This window comes from Pseudorca crassidens, chromosome 7, assembly GCF_039906515.1.
Source record: "Pseudorca crassidens isolate mPseCra1 chromosome 7, mPseCra1.hap1, whole genome shotgun sequence".
NCBI lineage: Eukaryota > Metazoa > Chordata > Mammalia > Artiodactyla > Delphinidae > Pseudorca > Pseudorca crassidens.
In genome coordinates this window covers 68279748-68293513 of record NC_090302.1, presented here as the reverse complement: position 1 = coordinate 68293513, position 13766 = coordinate 68279748, and the positions used below count along the sequence as shown (strand labels likewise).

The 13766-nt window shown below is 39.1% G+C and overlaps 1 protein-coding gene and 1 pseudogene across 3 annotated transcripts in view; one reads left to right on the top strand and one right to left on the bottom strand.

The window, feature by feature from the left end:
- The window catches only part of DENND4C (DENN domain containing 4C), a 128511-nt gene that overhangs the window by 99205 nt on the left and 15540 nt on the right, over positions 1 to 13766 (bottom strand). The window lies entirely within an intron of this gene.
- On the top strand, positions 3202 to 4794 carry LOC137228360 (cytochrome c oxidase subunit 6B1 pseudogene; annotated as a pseudogene).

Here is a 13766-nt window from a genome sequence, read left to right as displayed (position 1 = left end):
TCTTAGTCCATTCAGGCTGCTATACCATAGGTTGGGTGACTTATAAACAACAAAAAATTTACTTCTTGAGGCTGGGAAGTCCAAGATCAAGGCACTGGCAGATTCAGTGTCTAGTGATGGCTGGCTTCCTAGTTCATAGAGGGCTGTCTTTTCACTGTAACTTCACAGGGTGGAAAGGAACAAGGGGTCTTCCTAGTCTCTTTTAGAAAGACACTAATACCATTCATGAGGGTTTCACCCACATGACCAAAGCACCTCCCAAAGTCCTACCTCCAAATACCATCACACTGGGGATAACGTTTTAACATAAGAATTGGGAGAGGGCACACACATTGAGTCTATGACAAGGAATTTGTCCATTTCATCTAAGTTGTGTAATTTACTGTATAAAATTCTTCATAATATTCCCTTATTATCCTTTTAGTATCTGTAGATTATGTAGTGATGTCACATCTCTCATTCTTGATATCAGTAAGTCTGTGTCTTCTCTCTTTTTATCCTGATCAGTCTGGCTAGAAAACTGTCAATTTTATTGATCTTCTCTAAGAACCAGCTTTCAGTTTCACTGTTTTTTTTCTATTACTTTTGTATTTCATTGATTTCTACTTGGAACTTTATTACTTCCTTTCCTCTGTTTATGTAGACTTTTTTTTTTAAGATTTATTTATTTATTTGCCTGTGCTGGGTCTTAGTTGTGTGCACACAGGATCTTTGTTGCCACATGCGGGATCTTCGTTGCGGCATGTGGGCTCTTAGTTGTGGCATGTGGGATCTAATTCCCTGACCAGAGATGCAATCCAGGCTCCCTGCATTGGGAGCCCGGAGTCTTAAACACTGGACCACCAGGGAAGTCCCTATGTAGACTTTAATTTGCTCTTCTTCTTCTACTTTCCTACGGTGGAAGAGGAGGCCACTGATTTGAGATCTTTCTTCTTTCCTAATGTAGGTATTTAGAGCTAAAATGCACCCCCCCAACAATGTTTTAGTGGCATCCCACAGATTCAGATATGTTTTCTTCTTATTCAGTTCAAAATATTTTTAAATTTCTCTTTCTTATTTTCTTTGACCAATGGCTATTTTTTGTTGTTGTTGTTGCGGTACGCGGGCCTCTCCTTGTTGTGGCCTCTCCCGCTGCAGAGCACAGGCTCCGGACGCGCAAGCTCAGTGGCCATGGCTCACGGGCCCAGCCGCTTCGCGGCATGTGGGATCTTCCCGGACCGGGTCACGAACCTGCGTCCCCTGCATCGGCAGGCGGACTCTCAACCACTGCGCCACCAGGGAAGCCCCCAATGGGCTATTTAAAGTATGTTTTTCAGTTTCCAAATTTTGTACTTGGAAATTTTCCAAGAATCTTTCGGTTACTGACTTCTAACTTAATTACACTGTGCTCAGACGATATACTGTGTATGACTTGAAGTCTTTTACGTTTATTGAGATTAGTTTTATGGCTAAGAATATAGTCTATTTGATAATTATACAATGTGCATTTTAGCAGAATGTGTGTTTTGCTGTTGGACAGAGGTCAAGAAGGTTATTAGTGTTGTTCAAATCTATATATCCTTGCAGATTTTGTCCGCTTGTTCAATCAATTATTAACAGAGTGGTATTCAAACTACAGTTCTGACTATAATTATAGATCTGTTGATTTCTCTTTTCAGTTCTATCAGTTTTTGCTTCACGTACTTTGAAGCTCTGTTATTAAGGGCATAACTATTTAGAATTACTACATCCTTTCGATGAACTGACCTTTTTATCATTACAAAACGACCTTCTTTATCTCTGGTAAAAATGAGTCTGTATTAACAAAACCTTTTAAAAATATTAAAATATTTATTAAAAACTTAGATATATAGTTAAATATCATTAGATGTCATTTTCCAACTATAGCCAAGATAACCTTTCAGAATCAATTTCATTTCACCTTACTGTTTAGAATGGCATACATTTTAATAAATACTGTTAATATCAACAAAATACTATTAACTTCAATTTACAAGGCTAAATGTAGTTTACAAAATTCCTCTCATTGTAACACAAAGAGTTTTTTAAAGGTTCAAAACTATGTGTTCCTTGGTGTTCCAAGCCATACAGAATGAAAAATGAACACTGTTTAAACCACAAAGAAACTAGAGTATTATCAAAGTTATTTGCTACATTAAAGCAATTTAAAATAGCACCTTAGTGATTTCATTTAGAAAGCATTATCAACATCAGTTATGCTGGCTGGATCATGGAGCTACAAAATTGAAAAAGCAAGTCATTTCAGATAAAATCAGTTTCTTTTTAAGAACACAAAGCAGTGTAATTCTCTACTGTTGCACCTGCAACTGAAAGTTTTGTAAAGAAGGAGGGCTGTAAAGAATGGCTGAAAACACAGATGCTTTAAAGGGGTCACACAGGATATAAGAGTTGTGGGAACTAGAGACCACAGGCAGCCACTACTGGTCAGATCCATCCAACTGTTGCCAAACAGACTGGGCAAAACCAGAATTTCCTTTTTGTCTTTTCAAGGGAAGCCAAAATAATCCGGATTTTTTTCCCCAACATTCCAGGGTAGAACTCTTGTGACCTGAACATGTGTCATCTACCTCTCGTGCCAAGTGTGACTGCCAGGGCCTTAGAGAGCCCAGTTAGTTCCTTTCCAACTTTACCCTGACTGTACAGACTCGAGCATTGGAATAATCCAGATTTTTAATGTAAATCTCCAAGTTTTAAAGTATCAGCAACTAATTCAAAATCCTAGAACACTAGTAAGTTCAAACAAAACACATAAGCAGGCTATATTCACTCTAAAGATTAAATATCGAGAAAAGAACAATTTCTAAATTTCATTTAAAAAATATTGACCTGGTTAGGGACTTCCCTGGTGGCACAGTGGTTAAGAATCCACCTGCCAATGCAGGGGACATGGGTTCGAGCCCTGGTCCGGGAAGATCCCACATGCTGCGGAGCAACAAAGCCCGTGTGACACAACTACTGAGCCTGCGCTCTAGAGCCGGTGAGCCACAACTACTGAGCCCACGTGCCACAACTACTGAAGCCCGCACACCTAGAGCCTGTGCTCCACAACAAGAGAAGCCACCGCAATGAGAAGCCCGCACACAACGACGAAGACCCAACACAGCCAAAAATAAATAAGTAAAATAAAACAGATTTTTAAAATAATAATAATATGCATAAAGAGAAAGTGCAATGTGGTAAATGGTACTTCATGGTCCTATAAATCTCAGCGAAGGGTATAATGGAGCGCATTACGGTAGTCCAAATCTTGCTCAAAGTAAAAAGTTTTTATTAAAGCAGTTCCTATCCTTTGAGGTTTCAACAAAAGTATAGGGGGAAATGGAGGAAAGTGGAAAAAGTATGAAAGTAAGAGTGAAATAACACCGCTTTCAACTCAAGAAGTATACAGAAAAGCATCACTGCTAATCTGAATATTCCCAATTTTAGCTACACTCTCTACAATGTTGGAAAACTAGAATATAAAATGTGCTAAATTATTTTGTATATATATGTACATATATTTGTATATACATATATGTATATGTACACAGAGAGAGAGAGAGAGAGAGAGAAATACAAAGACCTGATCAATGCTCCCCCAGGGAGTTTTTTCCTTTGTTTTCTTTAAAAGCTAAATCAAACCTAAACTTTATTCACTTTGAGCACAAAGTAACAGAGTAAAATAACACTTCACAAGTTTCTGAAACTCAGCTATCTGGCAACCTCACCAATTCATATACAGCCAAGAACCAGCCATTAAGAACTGCCATAGATATCACCAAGCAGCAAAACATACATACTTAATGCACTTCAGTCTCTCATTCAGAGTCGGTTTAATGACAGTTTATTTTTAAAATTCTGTTAAGTTTATTTGACTACTAAATACACAGTGGAAGTAATAACAAATTAAAAGGAAGAGAGGTAAACACATTATCAGATCAAAAAATGAATCCATGAAGAAGCGAGGGAAATATTTTATGAAACAGAAGATGACCTAAAGGCATACGTTAACTAGATCCTTAACTGCAAGAGCCCTACACACCTCAAATAAACCTAATGGGTATCACTGCTTTACAAATGCTCTGTAGCATGTATAATCACGTCATCTACTTATAATGGAACGGTTAACTTACTGATGAATTCTTTTCTCACCTTTATCTACATACTAAATACTAAAATCATATATACTAAAATCCTATATAATCCTAAAAAAAAAAATCTAACCTCTATTTTGTTTCATTAGCCAATTTCCAAGCTAGTACCACCCACAGCTAATTATAACAGTTCTGTATGTTTTTTGATGTGGTAGATAAACTCCCTCTTCACCCTTTTAAAAACTTTCCAGGCTTGTCTAGCATCTCTGATGAGGGTCACATTGAGCTTCCAGCGGCTTCAGGGGTGTCTTTAGGAGTCAGCTCTGTGGCAGAAGACATCAACTCCAAAATCAAGAACTATCAGCCTGCTCCTTTTGACAGCCACTTCCCCAACCAAAGCCAGACCAGGACTGCTGGCGGAACTACCTAGGCTTCCACCACTGTGAGAAGGCAATGTCTGCTAAAGGAGGTGATGTCCCCATGTGTGAATGATACTGGTGTGTGTACAAGTCTCTCTGCCCTATAGCCTGGGTGTCAACCTGGGATGACCGCTGGGCAGAAAGCATGTTTCCAGGGAAGATCTGAACTGGCTCCACCTCTCCTCTTCTGTCCTCCATCCTTCTGCTCAGGGTGGTGAAGGGGGACCTGGGTACATGGTGATCCCCACCCTGGGATCCTGAATCATGGCTTAACTAATAATAAATACTCATTGGAAGAGTGGGAAAAAAAAAAAAACTTTCCAGGCTTACTCATCCAAGCTTATCAAGTTTCAGGAGGAAAAAAGTTGAGATCTCTGTTAGGAACAACTCTAAAACCCAGATTATTTAAGGAGAACAGCCAACTTTACAATATTAAGTTCTCCAGTCAAGTGCATACGGTATGGCTCTCCATTTTATTTAGGTCATTTTTTTTTTTAAGCCTTTAAGTAAAGTCTCATGATTTTCCTCACCCAGATCTTCTACATTGTTTGTTAGGATTATTCGTAAGTATTTTACAGTTTTGTGGCTAATGGGAAGGAGCTCTTATGTTTGCCAAACAATCATTACTGGTACATTAATAACCTATGACTGAGTCTCAGACCTTGTTCTAAATGCGAGGAATTAAAGCAATGAAAATACCAAATGTCATGTCCTTATGGAGCTTACATTATAGCTGGGAAATAATCAGTAAATAACTATAGACTTATAAATAAATAATTTCACAAAGCATACATGCTATGAATAAAAATAAAGCAAGATATAGGGAAAGAAAGTGATAATGGAAGTGCTTATTTTTACACGGCAGTCAAGGAAGATCTCTTTGAAGAAGTAAGAAGGAAAAATCTGAGCAGGGGTTGAAGTGAAAGGAAAGACTAAATCATATGACAACAGAAAACATTCCAAGCAGGAAGAAAATTTTTTAAAAGGCCTAAGGGCAAGTAAATACCTTGATCTTTGAGGAACAACAAGAAAGCCATGGTTCTGGAGCTTAGGGGACTATTGAAAGATGAGGTCAGTGAAGGCGGAAATCATACAGGACCTTTTAGGCTAGGTAAGGTCTCTAGATTTTATTCTAAACATGCTGGGAAGCAACTAGCAGCCTCCAGATGACAGTGCTGTGTCTTTAAAAAAAAAATCACAGTAGTTGCTGTACACAGAGTAGAGGGAGAAAAGAGCAGAAGCAGGGAGTGCAGTTAGAAGGTAACTGTAGCAGTCCAAAAGAGAGATAATAATGGCTTATATTAAGGCAAAGGAGTGGGAGTGACAAGAAATGGCAAGATTTGAGATACAGTTTAAAGGTAAAAATGCTACTGATGGATTGGAGGTATGAGGGAAAAGAGAAACTAAGAATGACTTCCAGTTTGTGGCCTAACCAAGTGGGTGGATGAGGGTGCCATATATTGAGATGGTAAAGTCTGAGGAAAGAGTAAGTTTGAGTAAATACACCCAACATTCTGTATCGGACAAGTTAAGTCTGAGATGCCTACTAAAACATTCAAGCGGAGAAGGCACTCCAATACAGTGTGGCGTTTGATAAAGATACCAAGGCTGGAGTCAATAGTGAATTAATGATACTTATAACCACAAAATTAAATAAGATACCCTAAAAAGTGACAAATACTAACACAGAAAAGGCCTAAGCCGAGGGCACTCCAACTTTTTTTTTTTTTTTTTTTTTTGCGGTACGTGGGCCTCTCACTGCTGTGGCCTCTCCCGTTGCGGAGCACAGGCTCCGGACGCGCATGCTCAGTGGCCATGGCTCACGGGCCCAGCCGCTCCGCGGCATGTGGGATCTTCCCGGACCGGGGCACGAACCTGCGTCCCCTGCATCGGCAGGCGGACTCTCAACAACTGCGCCACCAGGGAAGCCCCACTCCAACTTTTGAGGCAAGGGAAGAGAAGCTAGAAAACAAGACTGAGAAGGAACTGTCATAAATCAGACAAGATTCAGGATGACATAGCATTCAGAAAACCAAGTGAGGTTTTCCCAAAACTAGGGACCGATCAATCGTGTCAAATGCTGATGAGAGGTAAAGAACTTTAAGACTGAGAACACTGACTAGAATGGGTTTAGTTGGTGAAGGTGTAGAAGAGCCAGCCTGGAGCGAGTTGGAGAGAAAACGCAAAGTAAGAAAATAGAGACGATAAGTATGAGCAAGTCTTTGCAACAAATTTTTCTCTACATGAGAAAGAAAGGTGTGTGTGTGTGTGTGTGTGTGTGTGTGTGTGTCTCTGTGTGTGTGTGTGTGTGTGTGTGTGTGTGTGTGAGACAGAGAGACAGACAGACAAAGACAGATTTTGAGATGTTACAGCATGTTCTTACGCTTGCAAATATGATTCATCAGGAAAGAAAGATGATGCAGGGCACAGAAAGGATAACATCAGAGGCAAAATCCTTAAATAGACAAGAAAACGCAGCACAGATAGAGGACTTGGCATATACAGAGAGAAAGAGAGAGAAAAAAGAGTAAGGAAAGAAAAGAGAGTAAGTAGTCTTCTTAGTAATGAAAGTGGAAGAGCAAAATGACTAGGTAATACTGAGGGCACAAGGGATATTCGTGGCCATAAATTTAAAGTGAGACCAGTCAGCACTGTTGTTTGTTTTCTCCAATCACACTCAGCTGCTCAGGTTCAAGGGAACACAGAGTTTGCAACGAATTGTGTTTTATCAGGGCTGAAGTTTTGCCCTAATTACAGTGAAGGAAGAAACTAGAGAGATGATAAACTGACCCCACAAAATAGTACAGAACATTAGCAGGCATTACCATTTTTATTCAATGAATCAATGTAATTGGGTAAGGAAAGAAGTTACTGTATGAGGTGCATGATGGACAGTGCAAGAGTTGTGTGACTAATGGCCTGGTGGTCTAGATAGAATCCAAGAAGTGTCAAAATATGGTATCAAAGTATGTGAGCTGGCAGAAAAGGAAATGGAAGTCAGAATTAGATGCTTAAAATACTTTAAGTTATAGATCTTGATGATAAAGTCTAGGGTAATGGCTCTCTATTCTAACTACACATTAGAATCTAATAGAATACTTACTAAAATCAGACCAAGAAAATAAGAATATCTGAGGGTGGCACACTCCCATCAAAAATTTTTAAGCTGCCCAGTTAATTGTAATATACAGTCAGAATTGAGAACCAATAGTCTTGGGTGTAGTTGAGGCAAGTTAAAGAGAAACCTGCAATCTGCAGATTCAAGAACATCTAATGAAGTCTTGTTCTATTATTCCCAATATAAATAAAAGCATGAGCTATGTTCTAAATATTTTACATGCATTAACTCATTTCATACTCCTAACAACCCAACAAGGTATAACTAGTATTATCCCCTTTTTTAATGAAGAATGGAAGAGAATGAAAGTATACAAAATTAAAACTCCTAGGTAGTATATGAAGTACTATAACACTATTTGTAGGTAAACTGCTGAAAGTTAAAGATGCATATAATAAACCCTAAGGCAAGTACTTAATAAAAAAGATGTATAGTTAATAAACCAATGTGGAGATAAATGGAATAGTAAAATACACTCAATCCAAAAAGGAACAAAAAGCAGGACATTAAAAACAGAGTGAGGGGGCTTCCCTGGTGGCGCAGTGGTTGAGAGTCTGCCTTCCAATGCAGGGGACACGGGTTCATGCCCTGGTCTGGGAAGATCCCACATGCTGCGGAGCGGCTGGGCCCGTGAGCCATGGCCACTGAGCCTGCGCATCCGGAGCCTGTGCTCTGCAACGGGAGAGGCCACAAGAGTGAGAGGACCGCGTACCGCAAAAAAAAAAACAGAGAGAGAAACCTTAAGAAAACAGGAGCTGAACCAAGATGGCGGAGTAGAAGGACGCGCTTTCACTCCTTCTTGTGAGAACACCAGAATCACAACTAGTTGCTGGACAATCATCGAAAGGAAGACACTGTAACTCACCAAAAAAGATACCCCACATCCAAAGACAAAGGAGAAGCCACAATGAGACGGTAGGAGGGGCACAATCACAGCAAAAGCAAATCTCATAACTGCTCGGTGGGTGACCCACAGACTGGAGAACACATACCACAGAAGTGCACCCACTGGAGTGAAGGTTCTGAGCCCTACGTCGGGCTTCCTAACCTGGGGGTTCGGCAACGGGAGGAGGAATTCCTAGAGAATCAGACTTCGAAGGCTAGTGGGATTTGATTGCAGGACTTTGACAGGACTGGGGAAAACAGAGACTCCACTCTTGGAGGGCACACACAAAGTAGTGTGCGCATCAGGACCCAGAGGAAGGAGCAGTGAACCCAGGGGAGACTGAACCAGACCTACCTGCTAGTGTTAGAGGGTCTCCTGCAGAGGTGGAGGGTGGCTGTGGCTCACCATGGGGATAAGGACACAGGCAGCAAAAGTTCTGGGAAGTAATCCTTGGCATGAGCCCTTCCAGAGTCCACCATTAGCCCCACCAAAGAGCCCAGGTAGGCTCCAGTGTTGGGTTGCCTCAGGCCAAACAACCAACAGGGAGGGAACCCAGCCCCACCCATCAGCAGTCAAGCGGATTAAAGTTTTACTGAGCTCTGCCCACCAGAGCAACAGTCAGCTCTACCCAAACCAGTCCCTCCCATCAGGAAACTTGAACAAGCCTCTTAGAGAGCCTCATCCACCAGAGAACAGAAAGCAGAAGCAAGAAGAACTATAATCCTGGAGCCTGTGGAACAAAAACCACATTCACAGAAAGACAGACAAGATGAAAAGGCAGAGGGCTATGTACCAGATGAAGGAACAAGATAAAACCCCAGAAAAACAACTAAATGAAGTGGAGATAGGCAACCTTCCAGAAAAAGAATTCAGAATAATGATAGTGAAGATGACCCAAGACCTCAGAAAAACAATGGAGGCAAAGATCGAGAAGATACAAGAAATGTTTATCAAAGACGTAGAAGAATTAAAGAACAAACAAACAGCAATGAACAATACAATAACTGAAATGAGAACTTCACTAGAAGGAATCAATAGCAGAATAACTGAGGCAGAAGAACGGATAAGGGACCTGGAAGACAGAACGGTGGCATACACTGCCGTGGAACAGAACAAAGAAAAAAGAATGAAAAGAAATGAAGACAGCCTAAGAGACCTCTGGGACAACATTAAATGCAACAACATTCGCATTATAGGGGTCCCAGAAGGAGAAGAGAGAGAGAAAGGACCAGAGAAAATATTTGAAGAGATTATAGTCAAAAACTTCCCTAACATGGGAAAGGAAATAGCCACCCAAGTCCAGGAAGCGCAGCGAGTCCCATACAGGATAAAACCAAGGAGAAACATGCCAAGACACACAGTAATCAAATTGGCAAAAATTAAAGACAAAGAAAAATTACTGAAAGCAGCAAGGGAAAAATGACAAATAACATACAAGGGAACTCCCATAAGGTTAACAGTTGATTTCTCAGCAGAAACTCTACAAGCCAGAAGGGAGTGGCATGATATACTTGAAGTGATGAAAGGGAAGAACCTACAACCAAGATTACTCTACCTGGCAAGGATCTCATTCAGATCCGATGGAGAAATCAAAAGCTTTACAGACAAGCAAAAGCTAAGAGAATTCAGCACCACCAAATCAACAACAAATGCTAAAGGAACTTCTCTAAGTGGGAAACACAAGAGAAGAAAAGGACCTACAAAAACAAACCCAAAACAATTAAGAAAATGGTCATAGGAACCTACATATCGATAAGTACCTTAAACGTGAATGGATTAAATGCTCCAACCAAAAGACACAGGCTTGCTGAATGGATACAAAAACAAGACCCATATATATGCTGTCTACAAGAGACCCACTTCAGACCTAGGGACACATACAGACTGAAAGTGAGGGGATGGAAAAAGATATTCCATGCAAATGGAAATCAAAAGAAAGCTGGAGTAGCAATACTCATATCAGATAAAATAGACTTTAAAATAAAAAATGTTACAAGAGACAAGCAAGGACACTACATAATGATCAAGGGATCAATCCAAGAAGAAGATATAACAATTATAAATATATATGCACCCAACATAGGAGCACCTCAATATATAAGGCAACTGCTAACAGCTGTAAAAAAGGAAATGGACAGTAACACAATAATAGTGGGGGACTTTAACACCTCACTTACACCAATGGACAGATCATCCAAAATGAAAATAAATGAGGAAACAGAAGCTTTAAATGACACAATAGACCAGATAGATTTAATTGATATTTATAGGACATTCCATCCAAAAACAGCAGATTACACTTTCTTCTCAAGTGCGCACAAACATTCTCCAGGATAGATCACATCTTGGGTCACAAATCAAGCCTCAGGAAATTTAAGAAAATTGAAATCATATCAAGCATCCTTTCAGACCACAACGCTATGAGATTAGAAATTAATTACAGGGGAAAAAACGTAAAAAAGACAAACACATGGAGGCTAAACACTACATTACTAAATAACCAAGAGATCACTGAGGAAATCAAAAAATACCTACAGACAAATGACAATGATAACACAACAATCCAAAACCTATGAGATGCAGCAAAAGCAGTTCGAAGAGGTAAGTTTATAGCTATACAAGCCTACCTCAAGAAACAAGAAAAATCTCAAATAAATAATCTAACCTTACACCTAAAGAAACTAGAGAAAGAAGAACAAACAAAACCCAAAGTTAGCAGAAGGAAAGAAACCATAAAGATCAGAGCAGAAATAAATGAAACAGAAACAAAGAAAACAATAGCAGAGATCAATAAAACTAAAAGCTGGTTCTTTGAGAAGATAAACAGAATTGATAAACCATTAGCCAGACTCATCAAGAAAAAGAGGGAGAGGACTCAAATCAATAAAATTCGAAATGAAAAAGAAGTTACAACAGACACCACTGAAATACAAAGCATCCTAAGAGACTACTACAAGGAACTCTATGCCAATAAAATGGAAAACCTGGAAGAAATGGACAAATTCTTAGAAAGGTATAACCTTCCAAGACTGAACCAGGAAGAAATACGAAATATGAACAGACCAATCACAAGTCATGCAATTGAAACTGTGATTAAAAATCTTCCAACAAACAAAAGTCCAGGACCAGATGGCTTCACAGGTGAATTCTATCAAACATTTAGAGAAGAGTTAACACCCATCCTTCTCAAACTCTTCCAAAAAACTGCGGAGGAAAGAACACTCCCAAACTCATTCTATGAGGCCACCATCACCCTGATACCAAAACCAGACAAATATACTACAAAAAAAGAAAATTACAGACCAATATCACTGATGAATATAGATGAAAAAATCCTCAACCAAATACTAGCAAACTGAATCCAACAACACATTAAAAGGATCATACACCATTATCAAGTGGGATTTATCCCAGGGATGCAAGGATTCTTCAATATACGCAAATCAATCACTGTGACACACCATATTAACAAATGGAAGAATAAAAACCATATGATCATCTCAATAGATGCAGAAAAAGCTTTTGACAAAATTCAACACACATTTATGATAAAAACTCTCCAGAAAGTGGGCATAGGGGGAACCTACGTCAACATAATAAAGGCCATATATGACAAGCCCACAGCAAACATCATTCTCAATGGTGAAAAACTGAAAGCATTTCCTCTAAGATCAGGAACAAGACAAGGATGTCCACTCTCACCACTATTATTCAACATAGTTTTGGAAGTCCTAGCCTCAGCAATCAGAGAAAAAAAGAAATAAGAGGAATACAAATTGGAAAAGAAAAAGTAAAACTGTCACTGTTTGCAGATGACATGATACTATACATAGAGAATCCTAAAGATACCACCAGAAAACTACTAGAGCTAATCAATAAATCTGGTGAAGTTGCAGGATACAAAATTAATGCACAGAAATCTCTTCCATTCCTATACACTAATGATGAAATATCTGAAAAAGAAATTAAGGAAACACTCCCATTTACCATTGCAACAAAAAGAATAAAATACCTAGGAATAAACCTACCTAGGGAGATAAAAGCCCCGTATGCAGAAAACTATAAGACACTGATGAAAGAAATTAAAGATGATACCAACAGATGGAGAGATATACCATGTTCTTGGATTGGAAGAATCAATACTGTGAAAATGACTATACTACCCAAAGCAATCTACAGATTCAATACAATCCCTATCAAATTACCAATGGCATTTTTTACGGAACTAGATAAAAAAATCTTAAAATTTCTACGGAGACACAAAAGACCCCAAATAGCCAAAGCAGTCTTGAGGGAAAAAAATGGAGCTGGAGGAATCAGACTCCCTGACTTCAGACTATACTGCAATAATCAAGTAATCAAGTAATAATCAAGTAATAATCAGTAATCAAGACAATATGATAGTGGCAGAAAAACAGAAACATAGATCAATGGAACAAGATAGAAAGCCCAGAGGTAAACCCACGCACCTATGGTCAACTACTTCATGACACAGGAGGCAAGGTTATACAATGGAGAAAAGACAGTTTCTTCAGTAAGTGGTGCTGGGAGAACTGGACAGCTACATGTAAAAGAATGAAATTAGAACACTCCCTAACACCATACACAAAAATAAACTCAAAATGGATTAGAGACCTAAATGTAAGACCAGACACTATAAAACTTTTAGAGGAAAACATAGGAAGAACACTCTTTGACATAAGTAACAGCAAGATCTTTTCTGATCCACCTCCTAGAGTAATGGAAATAAAAACAAAAATAAACAAATGGGACCTAATGAAACTTCAAAGCTTTTGCACAGAAAAGGAAACCATAAACAAGACAAAAAGACAACCCTCAGAATGGGAGAAAATATTTGTAAATGAATCAACAAAGGATTAATCTCCAATATATATAAACAGCTTATGCAGCTCGATATTAAAAAAACAAACAACCCAATCCAAAAATGGGCAGAAGACCTAAACAGACATTTCTCCAAAGAAGATAAACAGATGGCCAAGAAGCACATGAAAAGCTGCTCAACATCACTAATTATTAGAGAAATGCAAATCAAAACTACAATGAGGTATCACCTCACACCAGTGAGAATGGGCTTCATCAGAAAATCTACAAACAACAAATGCTGGAGAGGGTGTGGAGAAAAGGGAACCCTCTTGCTCTGTTGGTGGGAATGTGAACTGATACAGCCACTATGGAGGATGGTATGGAGGTTCCTTAGGAAACTAAAAATAGTATTACCATATGATCCA